General features: G+C 37.9%; 1 protein-coding gene across 1 annotated transcript in view; it reads right to left on the minus strand.

The window, feature by feature from the left end:
* The window catches only part of atxn1a (ataxin 1a), a 112330-nt gene extending 96004 nt beyond the window's left edge, over positions 1-16326 (minus strand). Inside the window, exon 1 of the mRNA XM_067361714.1 lies at positions 16148-16326. The gene's annotated coding sequence lies outside the window, so the exon portion shown is untranslated. The remainder of the gene's footprint in view (positions 1-16147) is intronic.
* Positions 16327-17471: the final 1145 nt, after the last annotated feature.

Here is a 17471-nt window from a genome sequence, read left to right on the forward strand (position 1 = left end):
ACAAAATAACGACTTTTCAACAATATCTAGTGATGGGCAATTTCAAAACACTGCTTGGAATCTTTTGTTTTAAATCAGTGATTCGGATTGCATGTCAAAATGCCAAACTGTCAATCACTAGAAACAAAAGATTCGAAGAAGTGTTTTGAAATCGGCCATAACTAGATATCGTTGAAAAGTCATTATTTTGATTTTTTGGCACACAAAAAGTATTCTAGTCACTATATTAAGATTGAACCACTGAACTCACATGAACTCACATCAATGTTTTGAGTACCTTTCTGGATCTTGAGAAGTTAAATGGCATTGCTGTCTATAGAGGCCTCACTGAGCCATCAGATATCATCAAAAATATCTTAATTTCTGTTCCAAAGATGAACGAAGGCCTCACAGGTGTAGAACGACATGTCAAATAAACATATGACTCTCTAACCCCAAACCAAACCCTAAACCCAAGCCAACATTTTATCTACCCGTACAATCAGAGTTGATGTGGTGGAAGACCCAAGCCCAGTCTAACATTATAATCTGATTGGTTGCTCGAGGAATCTGAAATGTTATTTCAGGACCAAAAAAGATGCTGATCCAGGATCATGTCCTACTTGGCAAAATCATGCAATCATGCAGGATCCCCCAGATTTTAGACTTTACATTGCACATCGTGGCAAGTATAATTCACCCAAAAATAAAAATTCTGTCATCATTTAGTTATCCTCATGTCGTTTCAAATCCATTTCTTCAAAACATAAATCTTCAAAAAAAATGTATGAAGGTATTGTTTATATATTCTTATATGTGAATAAAAGCCTACATTTTTATATGTTCATCATTTAAAACAACTCTGTCTCTTTAGAAGACTAAACCGCTAAATGCATATGGATTACTTTTGACTTTTTGAACTTTTTAACATGTGAACGTTTATGTGATTTTAAACAAAGCTTATAGTACTACATTAACTGAAAACATAATAAGATTACAAAACATTTCATAAACAAGGTACTTAATGATGGCAATACAGTTCAGCTGAAATCTGTGGTAATATCTGTGGTAGAGTTTTTATTAATACTCTGAATTTGAATATTTTCTCTTTTCATTTCAATAAAATTAGTTTTTGTCATTTTTATTAGTTTTCGTTTATTAAATAGGTCTACATCATCTTAATTTTCATTTCAGTTTTAGCTGTAGATATTTTATTTAATTAAACTAAATGAAAATGAGAATAATAGCTGAAATAAAATAAGTTTAAAGGGTTAGTTCACCCAAAAATGAAAATTCTGTCATTTATTACTCACCCTCATGCTGTTCCACACAGGTAAGACCTTCGTTAATATTCGGAACACAAATTAAGATATTTTAGTTGAAATCCAATGGCTCCGTGAGGCCTCCATAGGGAGCAATGACACTTCAACACCTCTCTCAAGATCCATTAATGTACTAAAAACATATTTAAATCAGTTCATGTGAGTACAGTGGTTCAATATTAATATTATAAAGTGAGAAGAATATTTTTGGTGCGCCAAAAAAAAAAAAAAAAATAACGACTTAAAATAGTGATGGCCGATTTCAAAACACTGCTTCATGAAGCATCGGAGCACAAATGAATCAGCGTATCGAATCATGATTCGGTTCGCGTGTGAAACTGCCAACGGCTGAAATCACGTGACTTTTGCGCTCCGAACAGCAGATTCGACACACTGATTCATTTATGATCTGATGCTTCCTGAAGCATTGTTTTGAAATCGGCCATCACTAAATAAGTCGTTATTTTGTTTTTTTTGGTGCACCAAAAATATTCTTCACGCTTTATAATATTAATATTGAACCACTGTACTCACATGAACTGATTTAAATATGTGTTTAGTACCTTTATGGATCTTGAGAGAGGAAGTGTCATTGCTCCCTATGGAGGCCTCACGGAGCCATCGGATTTCAACTAAAATATCTTAATTTATGATCCAAATATTAACGAAGGTCTTACACGTATGGAACGACATGAGGGTAAGTAATAAATGACAGAATTTTCATTTTTGGGTGAACTAACCCTTTAATTTATTTTTTTTTAAATATTTTATTTCAGCTTAAGTTTATTTTGTTTCAGCTAACTATAATAACCCTGGTGCTGATTCCTTGCAGGCTTTGAACATGACCTGAAGAATGAGTGATTTATAAAGTTAGTTATCTAGAAAATGTTTTCTGTTATAGTCTTTTCTAAAGAGATGGATATCTGGCTGCATTCAGACAGCTGAAGACGAGAACTCGCCCTGTGCCCTTCCCTCACGCCTCCTCTCCTTCTCGCCTCCAACTGTGAAGGGTAAATAAATAGCAATTCCGGACGTGACATGAAATGTTTAACAGAAGCAGTGCCAAGACTGTAGTATCTATTTTGCATACCACACCTCTCTCCCTGGAAAACACCACTTCAGACACAAACAAAAAGCCCTCCGAATTGATCAATCATTCTTTTTGTTTGTGGATATGATGCATTTTATTACATGTATGGGAAAATTCTATTTTACAGTGCCAGCTAAACCCATTGACTTTATTTACTATGCTCAAAATGGATTTCCATGATGCCCTTAAAATGAGACGTGCATTAAAATGCATGCTGGGACAAGCAGACCTCTTTAAACTTGCATTAAGAATCAAGTGTGGATCTGCAGATGTCACAGACAGCTGACATTTCAGGAACAAGACTCATCGACAGCAGAACATCCTCATGCCGTGTACTACAGTGACCTCTTTTCCATATGGTTTCTGAGATGGCGGTTTCGGTTGGGTAACCATCACAAGAAGAGTAGATTAAACAAATAAGATATCTGGACTTCCTGTGCAGTAGCTTATGGTAAACATTCTCAGTCACTGCTGACACCTGGGATACCGCTTTACACGGTGGCCTTCAGATTAACCTCATTCATCTGTGTCAGGCCTTGTCAGTCCACTGCCTGCTGCTCATTCAACCTGCAAACCTCCCCATCCCAAAGCTGCTTCAGCACGCTGACAGCTGTTGACTCTGTGCAAGAGACGGCCTATTTAGCAAGAACCTTCACATTTATCATTAACAGGCTTTTTAGCTAAGATATAAAAGCAAGCCACTGGATTTTTACATTTTCTTATAAAAGTACATTTTGTATGCAAAACTGCAAAAATTACTAAGGTGTTATGGGCATTGCTAGCTGATCGCTAACTGTAAAAAGAGTTTCTATGATATTTTGGTCTCTGGATATGGTTTGTGTCCCTCCTTCAAGTGATTTTTAGGGATGTACATAATATCAGGACCATATCAATCGAGATTAGAGGTTTTTTTTTTTTTATTCATACATATGCATATTGGATATTCATCAGTCAGTATTGGATATTAAATTGTTCATGCTCATTTCCTCTATTTTACATTTAGATTACTTTTCTTATGCTCACTTAAAGTTAATCTTTAAAAACACTTATAATTTAACACAGCTAAATTGAAACTTCAGCAAATTTGAATTTCAGCATTTTGCATCATTTAAAAGGTTTCCTTGATTATGATTTCACTTGTTTAACTTTAGTTAGGGTGTAATGTTGCTGCTTGAGCATAAACAACATCTGCAAAGTTACGACACTCAAAGTTCAATGCAAAGGGAGGTATTTTCTTTTACAGAAACCACTTTTTAAGGACTACAACAAACAAGTTTTTTCCAGGGTTGGTGACATCATATACCCCAAAATTTATATAATCCCTGCCCCCAGCAACACGCAACAAAGGGGGCAAGGCCATGTTGGATTTGCACAAAAGATTAACATGACGGCACATGCTAGTCAAGGAGTTGAATGAATCAACTTAACTCCACGACAACTACAAACCCAATTCCAAAAAAGTTGGGTCACTGTACAAATTGTGAATAAAAACAATGCAATGATGTGGAAGTTTAAAATTTCAATATTTTATTCAGAATACAACATAGATGACATATCAAATGTTTAAACTGAGAAAATATATAATTTTAAGGGAAAAATAAGTTGATTTTAAATTTCATGGCATCAACACATCAACAAAAAAGTTGGGACAAGGCCACGTTTACCACTGTGTGGCATCCCCTCTTCTTTTTATAACAGTCTGCAAATGTCTGGGGACTGCGGAGACAAGTTGTTCAAGTTTAGGAACAGGAATGTTGTCCCATTCTTGTCTAATACAGGCTTCTATTTGCTCAACTGTCTTAGGTCTTCTTTGTCGCATCTTCCTCTATCTGATGCGCCAAATGTTTTCTATGGGTGAAAGATCTGGACTGCAAGCTGGCCATTTCAGTACCCGGATCCTTCTTCTACGCAGCCATGATGTTGTAATTGATGCAGAATGTGCTCTGGCATTGTCATGTTGGAAAATGCAGGGTCTTCCCTGAAAGAGACGATGTCTGGATGGGAGCATATGTTGTTTTAGAACTTGGATATACCTTTCAGCATTGATGGTGCCTTTCCAGATGTGTAAGCTGCCCATGCCACACGCACTCATGCAACCCCATACCATCAGAGATGCAGACTTCTGAACTGAGCGCTGATAACAACTTGGGTTGTCCTTGTCCTCTTTAGTCCAGATGACATGGCATCCCAGTTTTCCAAAAAGAACTTCAAATTTTGATTTTTCTGACCACAGAACAGTTTTCCATTTTGCCACAGTCCATTTTAAATGAGCCTTGGCCCAGAGAAAACGGCTGCGCTTCTGGATCATGTTTAGATATGGCTTCTTTTTTGACCTATAGAGTTTCAGCCGGCAACGGTGAATGGCACGGATGATTGTGTTAACCGACAATGTTTTCTGGAAATGTTTCCTGAGCCCATGTTGTGATTTCCATTACAGTAGCATTCCTGCATGTGATGCAGTGCCGTCTAAGGGCCCGAAGATCACGGGTATCCAGTATGGTTTTCCGGCCTTGACCCTTACACACAGAGATTGCTCCAGATTCTATGAATCTTTGGATGATATTATGCACTGTAGATGATGAGAACTTCAAACTCTTTGCAATTTTTCTCTGAGAAACTCCTTTCTGATATTGCTCCACTATTTTTCGCCGCAGCATTGGGGGAATGCGAATGAGAGACACTGCCAATCTGAGAGGCTCTTTTTATACCCAATCATGTTGCCAATTGACCTAATAAGTTGCAAATTGGTCCTCCAGCTGTTCCTTAAATGTACATTTAACTTTTCCGGCCTCTTATTGCTACCTGTCCCAACTTTTTTTTGGAATGTGTAGCTCTCATAAATGAGCCAATATTTGGCATGACATTTCAAAATGTCTCACTTTCAACATTTGATATGTTATCTATATTCTATTGTGAATGAAATATAATTTTATGAGATTTGTAAATTATTGCATTCCTTTTTATTCACAATTTGTACAGTGTCCCAACTTTTTTGGAATCGGGTTTGTACATAAATTTATCCACTAACCATTCAGAAATGTCCAGTTGCATTCTAAAAGTTGTAACTTGCTCCTGAGTCTCTCCATCAGTGTCCGACTCTGGTTTGAACAATGTAAGGCTGAACACCATTACTGACAATCCTCATTTTGGCTGCTTATGATTCTCCAGCTTTGTTGTTGTTGAGTGACCAAAGCCCGAGCTGTTAAAACTCCTCCCTCTTTTGGAAAGCGGGCTGGGAGCAGCAGCTCATTTGCATTTAAAGAGACACACGAAAACGGCGTGTTTTGCTCACACCCAAATAGGGGCAAATTTGACTAGCTATAATAGATGATCTGTGGGGTTTTTTGAGATGAAACTTCACAGACACATTCTGGAGACACCAGAGACTTATATTACATCTTGTGAAAAGGGGCATAATAGGTCCCCTTTAATATTATACATTAAGATTTACATTATAACATAAATAGTATATATTTAATATTATGTATTATTATAGCATATATAGACAATTTACAACAATCATAAAATAAACAATTTAGCAAATTAATATCCATTTTTCATACAGTACATTATAACGTTGCAAAGCTTAAATTCACTTTAGCATTTAACAATTTTATTAATTAATTTTTTAATTTATTTAGACAAAATATGGTAGAATTTTAACCTCAGTGCAAGGCTAAATTTTTTCACTTGTTTTATCATGTGCTAGGCATAACATTTAAGTCAGATCACTCAGAAAATTAATAACACACCTCTCATTAATAAACCACATGATTTGAGATATCATATGTGGCACTAACATGTCACACATGAAGGCTATTTATTTCTTAATACTCAGGTTCCTAACCTTAAGCATGAGCAATAGTAATAACGGCAAAAGAATACTGATATGATACAACTAACAGTCATTAAATAAGACTTATGAGATCTGTGATCTTTTCCAAATGATTTGAGAGCTGTATAATGGTAATGAACACACTCAATTGTTCTCAATGTGCCCACATTGACAATTTACATTTTAAGTACCTCTGGCTGACTCAGACACACATTGTTGGAGGGATTGATGGAAAAAGAAGAAAAAAACAGAGCGGTAGAGATGCAAGAGGGAGGAATGCTTGTCTGCCTTGGCTGACTCCTCTGAGAGTCTCTCTGGAAAGACTTTAAGGGATAACTCCACGAAAAAAAAGGGGAGCGCCTCTCCCTCCAAAGTTGCCGCATCTCCACCACTCCAATGACATCACTTAAGAGGGGAAATGAGATGGAACTGGGATGGCCGTTCGCTTGTTTTATCTCAGCGTGAAGTATTTTGCTTTGCGTCAGCCTGTTTTTTCTCTTGTCCGTCTCCCCTTTGTCAAAACCACACTTTGTCTATTCAAGGCCAGCGTTAACTTCAGGAAATTCCTTCAACGTACTGTAACTGCACTAAGTACAGCTTGTAGTAAAGTCCCTGCACCCTGCCCAAAATCTCTGCATTCTTTCCACAAAATTCACCAAGGTGAGGAGTTGCTAGGGACTTCACATCACCTGAATAATACAGCAAGCATTTTAAGGAAAGACTCTAACATGCCAAACATAACAGTGGTAAGGGTGGATTTCGGTATTCCACGGATTGTTTGTATCCATGCAGTTTTCCTGTTATTGAATTCCTCTCTCGGTGCATATCCTCCTTTGTGCTGGAAGTATTCAATCCTAATACCCACTGTGAGACCCGTGATGCTTGGAAGGTCCCACTACATCCCTCTCACCTGGCAAGGTGGAGACATCTTCCAGTATATTCCCACCTCTGGGGCCCAATCCTTTGCAATAGCCTTTTCTTTCTTCCCTATTGTGATGCATGTCTGAGTGAAAAGGCTTCTCATTCGAGGGTCAATTCAATGCTGGATTTGCACAAAAGATTAACATGACGGCACACGCTAGTCGATGAGTTGAATCAACTCCACAGCAGCTACATAAATTTATCCACTAACCGTTCAGAAACATCCAGTTGCATTCTAAAAGTTGTAACTTCTTTTTGAGTCTCTCCACCAGTGTCCAACTCCGGTTTGAACAATGTAAGGCTGAACACCGCTACTGACCATTGTCATTTTGGCTGCGGGAGATTCTCCAGTTTTGTTGTTGTTTTTCAGCAACTAAAGTGCAAGCTGTTAAAGCTCCACCCTCTGCATTTAAAGGGACACACACTAAAACGGCATGTTTTTGTTCACACCCAAATAGGAGCAAATTTGACAAGCTATAATAAATGATCTGTGGGGTATTTTGAGCTTAAACTCCACAGATACATTCTGGGGACACCACAGACTTATATTACATCTTGTAAAAGGGGCCTTTAACTTCTTTCTTAAGAAGGAATCCCTACCTTAGCCCCGTCACTTTCTCTTCTGATGATCAAGCTGTCACTCCAAGGAAGTTTAATCTGTAATCCCGCCTTGTACTGCATGATACATGAGGGTAGACAGAAGTATGCTTTGCGGTTGGAGAACACTTGGCGGTCCTATTTATCTGCCTAGTTGCATCAGGAAGGATGGCATCTTGGCTCCACAAACATTTTCTTCATTTGTGTGTTCTCTGCTTCAGGGCTTATAACATGCTGGTCAAATGGTTCCAGCTGCCCTTTGTTTATGAACTATATGCAAAACAGTTCAAAACAAGCTAAATTTATTACTATTTCAAAACGTAATACATATCAGATGGAAAGGAAGAAGCAGAGATGAGATATTCGGCTACATAATGCTCTATTATTTAGTCATTTTCATACTAAAAGAATTACTAGTGACATGAAACATGAGACTGACGGTATGGAGCCTAAAAATAGGTAGGCAATTTTTCCCTACCAAGTTCCTCATTACAAATAAGGCAATTCTAGTGCCAAACTACATAGCGAATGCCATTAAATATGAATGAAGGCCAACTGCTGGGATAAAAAGGTTGAGAGACATGAATGTACACTAACACTGCATAGAGGTCTAGCTTTGTGCAGAACCTCAATAACAGACTGATATATAATTCTTTTGCTATATATGTTGAGAATGAGGCTTTTAGACTGTCATTTTCCTGAGGGCTGTTGCACAATGATGAACTGCATAACGTACAACTGGGAAACCTTAAAGAGATAGTTCACCCATAAATTAAAATTTTATCATTGACATTTTCAAAATTTCATTGTCATCATTTATTCATCTTTGTGAGATTTTTAGTAGAGATTTTCCCCAACACAATGAAAGTAAATGGTGACCACAACTGTCAAGGAAGATTTTGTCAATAAGGACATAAATTTCATATATCTTTAGATATATCTTTATGCAGCAAAGATTTGCAATATAGTATATTTGCTACATAGCAAATCTCAGCTGTGTGATACTTGGTCCCATTCACTTTTATAGTAAGATCAGCATGAATATTCTACTAATCATCACTTTTCAGTTCCACTGAAGAAAGAAAGTCATACAAGTTAAATAAATGAGGGCTGAATTTTCATTTTTGGAGGACTATCCCTTTAAGGTGGCTCCAAAAGAGAGTGCTTCTTAAGGCTTTCAGAAACAGGCCTTTTCCATGACAAGCTTAGAGAGGATTTTCATCGTGTTCTAAACCAGCTGCACATGAGCGTGAAGCTTTGCTCTTCTTTGTTGCTTTCATGGTGAAAGAGTAGCATCAATAGTGGCTCTACTGTCTGGATATGCCCAGAGGGAGCACCAAGCATACAGATATCCACACGAGAGGAGAACAGCGGCCCATAGAGGGGTCATCGATCCCCACACTGACACAGAGCCGCTACACTATTCACACTCTGCCATTCAGAACTTCAGATATCGATTTCTTCTGAGCCCATCTTCACTACAAAGTCTCAGATCAGCTGATGCTTCACGCGCACCTGTTAAGCTGCTACTTCCAAGGTAGGCGGCAGTTATCACGTTTAAGTCAGAAACAAAATACGGAAGTAGACTAAACAAAACACATAAACAGTAGATGACCTGATAAGCTTGTACAAGTGGATAAACATTATTGAATATGCCTGCATCACTTTCACAAAGCCTTTGATTTAATTACGCATGGTATATGAAAAAAGATTAATTTACATAAAGCACACACAGTGTGTGAATCATAAGCTTTATATTTGTTGACCAGAACCTTGTTGTACAAAATGCATTAATACTGATATGCAGCACTGGAATCAGCAAAATCGTTCACTTCAGTCTAAGGCTGCATGATATATTGAAACAAAATCAATATTGCAATATAGCTTAATGCGCTTATCCAATCACAAAGGCTTCAATTTATGGTGTATCAGAGTGACTTGATTTATTTACTGTGAATCGAGCCACGCCGATATCATGAGCTATACACACGTGTGAACATAATGCCACACTTCACTTTGAAATCATATTTGTTTGTCGGGCAAACCACCAAAATTCAAGCTTGATGGTTTAATGTTCGAAAATGCTGAAATTAGAATGTAAATATTAGTCACTATACACTATAGTTACAATATTAGTTACTAGTGTACTGTAAAATAAATTTATTTGTATCATTTTTGTTAAATACTCGATTTTTTATGTAACAGAACAACAGTATTATTGCAATATATTTTATATTTTGTTTAATATTTTTATTTAATAAAAACCACAATAAAAAAAAATCTTATTTTATAGTCATAATGAATGGGTCAAAATCAGTGGAAACTAAAGTTTTTAAACTCTGTCTGTTCAACTTATGGTTACTGAAATAGGTTTAAGTTGGATCTTATGAAGAGTATATACACCAAAATTTTTCAAGTATTCCCCAAATCATTAAACCATAAAAAAAAAATTCAAAAAAGTCTTCCGAGTAAAAAGCTTTTTAAAATTATTTCGTATGAAGCAACACAATTACCCCAATCATTGTAGAATAATTCATTCTTTCCAAAAATTCAAGTCATCTGGTGAAAATTCTGTATCTTTTCATTTGGCAATACAGCTTATATTGCACGGGGGAAAAAAACTTTTTTTTTTCCCCAATATCATGCAGCCCTACTTGAATCTACTGCAGTGTTGCCTTCCACCAACTTTGATGTTGCACAACCCAGGTATCACTGAGAATTCCACCACTTTGCTTGATCATTCAAACGCTTTTAACTCAAAATTACAGTATTTCTGACTTTTTAAGGCCACATGAGTCTTAAATGGGGCTTTAAAATATTTCAGAATGACTCCTGGCTGTCCAGAAGCCACATACACGAATGTTACTCTCCAAACTGTAGAGCCTGGATATGAATTCTGGAGGCTTGCATGTGATTTATTCATGCAAGTGCTTTATTTTTAACTATGCTTCTAGATGGATGAAAAGATTTATTGATGATTCTGAAGCGCCACACTTTGACAAAACGAGTAAGAGGACGCAAATACAAATTAAAAAAGAAAAACAAAAAAAAAAAAAAACTAAATCAGCACATCCACTGAACAATGAACAGTTTCAAGCACGTTCACGTTCATCACATTGTTCAGCTGAAAAATAAAAAGCTTCAATTCAGGCTCTAGATAAAGCCATCATGGGGAGTCTAGAGGAAGACGAGCAGCCTGCACGCTGACATCCACTCATTGGAGAAAGGAATGTTTTTCATCTCGATATCAAAAAAAGCTCTTGAGCGCTGCAGTACAAAAGCAGGTTGGGGATGTGTACTGCGCCCATGGAGGGAGAGTAAATGAATAGAGCTGAGGGATGAAAGAAAAGGGCTATAAAGGTCTGGAAACAGAATTGCTCAATCGATCCCATTCCCCTCCCATTCCTTGCCTCCTTCTCCCCACCTCATACTCTCTCCCTGCTGTGAGACTTTGACACTGCGAAAGGACGTTGAACTCCTGTAGACTCCGTTTACACAGGCTACTAGCATCTAATCACAAGTGGACAGAGATACAGGTGTAAATGGGGTCCAAAATGTTCTGTGAACAAATTTCTCACATTCAGAGGTAGTCGAAAACGCATGTGACTACATCGCATTTGTAGTGTAAACTCTAATCCGTTCTGAGGCGTCCAGGGAAGCACTGAAGGGCCGCCTACTCACCTGTCAATCAACCACTACACTAAAACAAGGATTTTAAAGTTGACGTGAAATGAAAATCTATTTTCTTAGTGCATGTTTTTGAAATTGTAAACAATTCATACATGCATGTTGCATTTTTTAAAATTATTTTTGACCTCATAATTTTGAATCAAAATGTCATAAATGGATCTTTGGGTGAAATTACAGACTTCTCTCTGGTGACGTATACAGGACTTCTGCATAAACGCTGTCCCGCTGACCACAAGCTCACATCCAGATCTGCCTCCATCCAATCAACAACAAATGTTTCACTCGGATGTACTTCGCAATAAGAAAACAAGTTCTGCTGCAACTTACATTTTCCCATGACTGAGCTGTGCAGGATACAATATGATGACATGTCATTAACATCATACTTCAATGCTTCTTGCTTGTCATGTGACTTAACATCAAATTGTCATAAAGACACAAGCACCACTGAGGTCTGATGTTAATGATGTGACACCATAACTGAATATGGGTTCTGTTTACATGTGTTGATCAATGATATGATTTGATTTGAGACTGAATAGCTCCTTAAATGTTTGTTTCCATTTTAAGCTAATTGGAAATACGTGCCTGTGACAACAAAATGTTTTTTTGTTGCTTTTAGCATGTTTCGCAACACTTTCAAAAGGAAATGTCCAAGAAGTGGAGCTAAAAATATGTTCAGTTTTATCTTCTATCGTGTTTGAAAATAACATACCACCAACACCAAACTCTAAACCCTTTTGTCGTGACTCATACTTCACGGGATTGTTATCGAGCGATCTGCATCATAAGTGCAATGATGTACCAATTGAGCTACAGGGCAAGTTTACTTCATCAGAAAAGCCATTCATGTTGATCTGGTAATGTGATGCAAACATCAAAATGAATTAGTTTACAAATCACGCACTATAGTAAAAGTGTTTTGAGGTCATAATAACATAAGGAACCATGTGAAAATAAGACATTATTAATCAATAATAATGATTTGTGTGAAAGAATAAAAAAAGTTGCTGGTGTTTACTTCCTCTATTGTGCATTTCAGTTGGAAACTACAGTAAATTGTATGTACTGGAGTTTTGCAAATATATAGAGGCATGTATGTCCAATGAGCATAGGTTGATATTGTACAAACCGCTGGACTCTTTGGATCCCATTGACTTTCATTATATGAAAAGCTGATACATTATTATCTTTTGTGTTCTACAGAATAAAGATAATTGAGACGGAACGGGTAAACTATTCCTTTAAAATGCAAAGCATTCTGCACAAACATCACATGTGTGGTGAGATTAAAATGTAAAAATTGATATATAGAACATGATACCAGTTGTAAACAGAAACAGATGGCCAATTTGTGATCAAATAACCAAGATACCAGGTGTAAACGCAGACTCCATTAAGTATTAGATTTAAGGGACAAGACCATGGAATGTCCTCCCTCAGATTTCAATCGTGGAAAAAGGTTAGAGCTCAGAGAAAGACTTGGCGTATCATTCATTTGCCTTTTATGCTGCAGAACAATGCGTCCCATGTCTTGAGTTCATGCATGCATACCTGTGAGGGAGTGTACTTCAAGAGCTTGCCTGGATAGGCCTAACTTGAGACTTATTTTCCAGCAAAGGGTGAAACCAGGTTGACTTAGGCTCCACCCCTCCAATGAGTAAACAAATTTCTTGTCCAGCTGGCGCTACTCACCCATTGGCTGAAACTGTCCCTGTCAATCACAGCAGAATTATGTAAGCAGTGTCTGCAGGTGGAGGTGTGTCCCTCCATATTTCACTGGCACTCGAGCGTGTCAAGTTAGCCTTGCCTGCATCTGTCACAAGCTCATTTGAGTTCATCAAACTCAACTCCATTGACACTGTGGTAGTTTGAATAGCACAGCTACTAAGGAGAAGCAAGAATGGGCACTTCATAAGTGGCAGGTGTGTGCGTGTGTAAAACCGAACAAATGAGCAGACGCACTAGTGCACTTGTGATTAGGCCATACTCTGTGTCTTAATTACTGCTCATTAGCATTTAAAAGTAAGTGGTACCGGGGACATCAGAGATTTGCTTACAGAGTTATAGCACCGAGCAATTCACCGCTGCACAAATCCCTCTGAAAAAAAAAGCATTCACTACATAATCAGAGCAGACAGCTTAGTCCCCAGGTTGCAAAGGGCAGCCCATACCGTTTGAAATGTATTACAACCAAACACAAAACAGGGGAAACACTAATCCACTCGCTCTCTGAAACAATAGAATTTTCATTAAAAGCGCTAGAATTTCTTAATCATCCAAGAGCCTTGGAAATGTACACTAATAATAAGCATGAAATCCATGCATGTGGTGGCAATACTCTGCAGAACGCAGTGAAACTGTAGCACAGTGACCCTGCAAATAATCCGCCTTTATTTATTTGAACATGCTGGTCTTTCAACATTCGACGTGAGAATTTTTCGCTCTGTAAATGTCATTTCTCACTACAGCTTTCTTCTTTCTTTGCCTGTTTATGGTGTGCAAATTCTAGAAGTGAATTAAATCTCTTCAAAAAACTGAATCACTGAATCTATTTAAACAGCCCTCTGGGGGTAACAATGTTTCCACATTAAATTGTCCTATAAGCTGTAAATCTGCACACAACTAAATACAAAAATGAAAGCTATATGTTGCATAGAATAGAATAGAATAGAATAGAATATGCTGCATTTGTCCTATCAGCCATAAACTTGTGCCAATAAAGTCCATTAAAAAGTGAAAGCTATTCTTATATTGCATGGCATAGAATTGTATATAGTATAGTATAGTATGTGGATTAAAGGATTAGTTCACTTTAAAATGAAAATCACCCCAAGATTTACTGACCCTCAAGCCATCTTAGGTGTATATGACTTTCTTCTTTCTGAACAACACAATCAAAGTTATATTAATAAATATCCTGACACATCCAAGCTTTATAATGGGAGTGAACGGGACCAACAAGTATGAAGAAAGTGCATCCATCCATTATAAACGTATTCACATGGCTCCTGGGGGTTAATAACAGCCTTCTGAAGTGAAGCGATGCGTTTGAGTAAGATAATATCCATATTTAACAAGTTATAAAGTAAAATATCTAGCTTCCACCAGACCGCCTTCTGTATTTAACTTACCAAGAAAGTGTAATGCCTCTCGCAGTTCAAAACGCTGAGACTACGTCCTACGCCTTCCGTCTTTAACTTACGGGAAAAGTGCAACTGACGTGAGGATTGTGTTCATCAGAAAGAAGAAAGTCATATAGGCTTGAGGGCAAGTGAATCTTCATTTTAAAGTGAATTAATCCTTTAACAGCTGTAAACCTGTGCACAATTACCTTAAAATGAAATTAATAAATTAAAAACGACATTTATACAGTTCACTATAGTTTAGCATACACAGAGCAATATACATAGTATAAGCAACTGTCCCATGAGCCATCAACCTATATCCACAATTAGCTCAATTCAAAAGTCAAAACAATGTGTTACATACATAGTATAGTGTAGCATATCATAGTATCCTGCATTACAGTGCATTAATATATGACATATGCAATGAATAGTTGCAAAGTAATCTCCATTCAAAATGGTTAAGGTCATTTGCAAAATACAGTACAGTATAGTATGCAACTGCACAAACTCAAAGCTACATACTAATGGACAGAACACACAATACAGTATAACATGTGACATCAAGATAGTGACCCTGACTAAAGACCTACTTAAGGCTGTCTTAACCAGCTGTTTACATAATCAACGCTAAATTGCACCGTTCATTTAGTAAAGCAACAAAACCCGGCACTGCATGTCGGTCACAACGCATAGAGCGCCCCATCAGCCCTGCCAACACATGAAATATACACAGCAACAGCTCATTATATAACCAGCCGGGATGAACCGAGTGACATCACGACGGGATACACTCAATGGCTGCGTCTCCAAACCTAGTAAGGCTGCCTACCTAGACAGCAGTATTGGAGTCAATTCAGACCGCGCCAAACGAATCACACTGCGTTTTATGGTGCCTAAAAATAACGCTCACTAGGCTTTGAAACACAGCCAGTTTGTATTAAAACATAGTGGGAGTGAAACGGAGACAAATTTGTTGTAGCCTACTACTAGTACGGGCTATTCTCAATTAAAAAGACACGTCGTCGTGGAATAAACTGTGCACACGGGTTGAAATCGCAACTCTAGTACAGACTTACTAAAACTTCCGCGATTGTGTTTTCACATCAAAAGCCTTCCAGCAACAGTGTTGACTCAGCAGAAGTGCGCACGGATACGGCGATTGACAGTGTCTTTAAAAAGTACAGCTGACTGATCATTAATCCACCGCTAAATTGAGGTTTAGAAGTCTATCTGGAGCGATGAATGGAGGCGGGGTGGCGCAGTTACTCCAGCCCCGGCGAGAGCGCTCCCTGCTCGGGCTTACAGCTCGCAAGTAACCGCCCCGCTTCCCGTGCGCTACTTCAAAGTAGTTATATAATTTTTAATCGAGATGACAAATAGCATATCTTGTACATCTATCCCGGTCGATCGCAGACAGGATGACATACTAATTAGTGCAAATGTCACAGTAAATATTTACAAGGGTTTTTAAATAAACGTCATACTGTTCCTCCTGCGTCTTTTAGTTCCCAGCCATTTTTCCCAGATCGCAAGCAAACCCAAAAGCCAGTTTTGTGCTGGTTTAATAAATGCATGGACTTACTGTACGGTATAACGGGCAGGGAAGCGGGAGGCTCTCCGTGTTGCCAGGGCTCCGTGCGTTCTCGCGCACTACCGGTGGAATCGTCTCCCCTCCGCTCGTACAATGATGTCTGCTGCAGCCCGAGCTAATAGCTCTATCTCTCCGTGCCCCCACCTCCAGCGAGTGAGTGAGTGAGTGAGTGTGTGTGTTTGACGGAGGGAGTGAGTGTGTGGAGGCGTGCGTAAGAGTGTGTGAATGTGTAATCCAAATATGGAGCATTTGGCCGGCCCAGTTAAAAAGAAGGGGTGGGAGGCTGTTCCATTAAAAAGTATAGAAAAACATAATGACGTTTGCGGCTCCATAAACAAATCGCATTTTAGATTTCTTTAAACGTTTTTAGAGTTTAATGTTACAGGTCACTGAGTTTCTCTAATCTAAATGGCGTTCCGTTTGTACAACAACACTGTGAAGTTGCACTACATGTTCAGTTCGCTCAGAAGAACAGGGAACGGGAAATTGAAACGCTGAGCCATGAATCTCTGTCACTCCGCTCCACTTAAAGTGATCCAGACCGGCTTTTAGCATGTGCGTTAATATACAAAGCTAGACGCTGTGGCTTCTTGTGGAACTTTGTCAGCGATAGTTATTAGAAGAAATGTTCAAAATGGTCGATTTTTGAGTGAAATGTAAGTTGCTCGATATTAATTTCTTTCTTATATTACTTATGAAGCAATATAACAAAAACTGAATTTAGTTGCCAACTATTTTCAAAGGAAGTAGCTAAAGCCTACCCATAAAGTCGCTAAATGCCGCTAGATTACGTCATGCGTCAATTTGCATATTTGTGACATCATCACATCATAATTGCATTCTGCCTGCCTAATGTTTTCTCTCCTAATCCATGCTCACATACTGTATTTTAATATAATATAATATAATATAATATAATACAATACAATACAATATAGCTGGATGTCCAATAAAGCTGTTCTCATTTTCTAATAAATAAATAAATATATATATATATATATATATATATATATTAAAGGCGCTTTAAAAGGCGCTATAAAGGCGCTTTAAAAAGTCGCTAGATTCAACTTTTTTGATAAAAATGCACTAAAGGGGTCTACAAAAAGTCACTAAGTTGGCAACACTGACTGAATTATCCGCATGAAACCAGTTCAGCCCAAACCTGCAGCGGATTTCATTGGTCAACTTAATCACTCAGTCACCTGTCAAGAAAAGCATTTGCCCATTGGCCTCTGACCATCATGGTCTTCTAATCATCCCCATATACTGCTTGGCTTCATCACTCTGTCTCCTCTGCACCAATAAGCTGGTGTGT

Source organism: Chanodichthys erythropterus, chromosome 15 (assembly GCF_024489055.1).
Source record: "Chanodichthys erythropterus isolate Z2021 chromosome 15, ASM2448905v1, whole genome shotgun sequence".
Classification (NCBI taxonomy): domain Eukaryota; kingdom Metazoa; phylum Chordata; class Actinopteri; order Cypriniformes; family Xenocyprididae; genus Chanodichthys; species Chanodichthys erythropterus.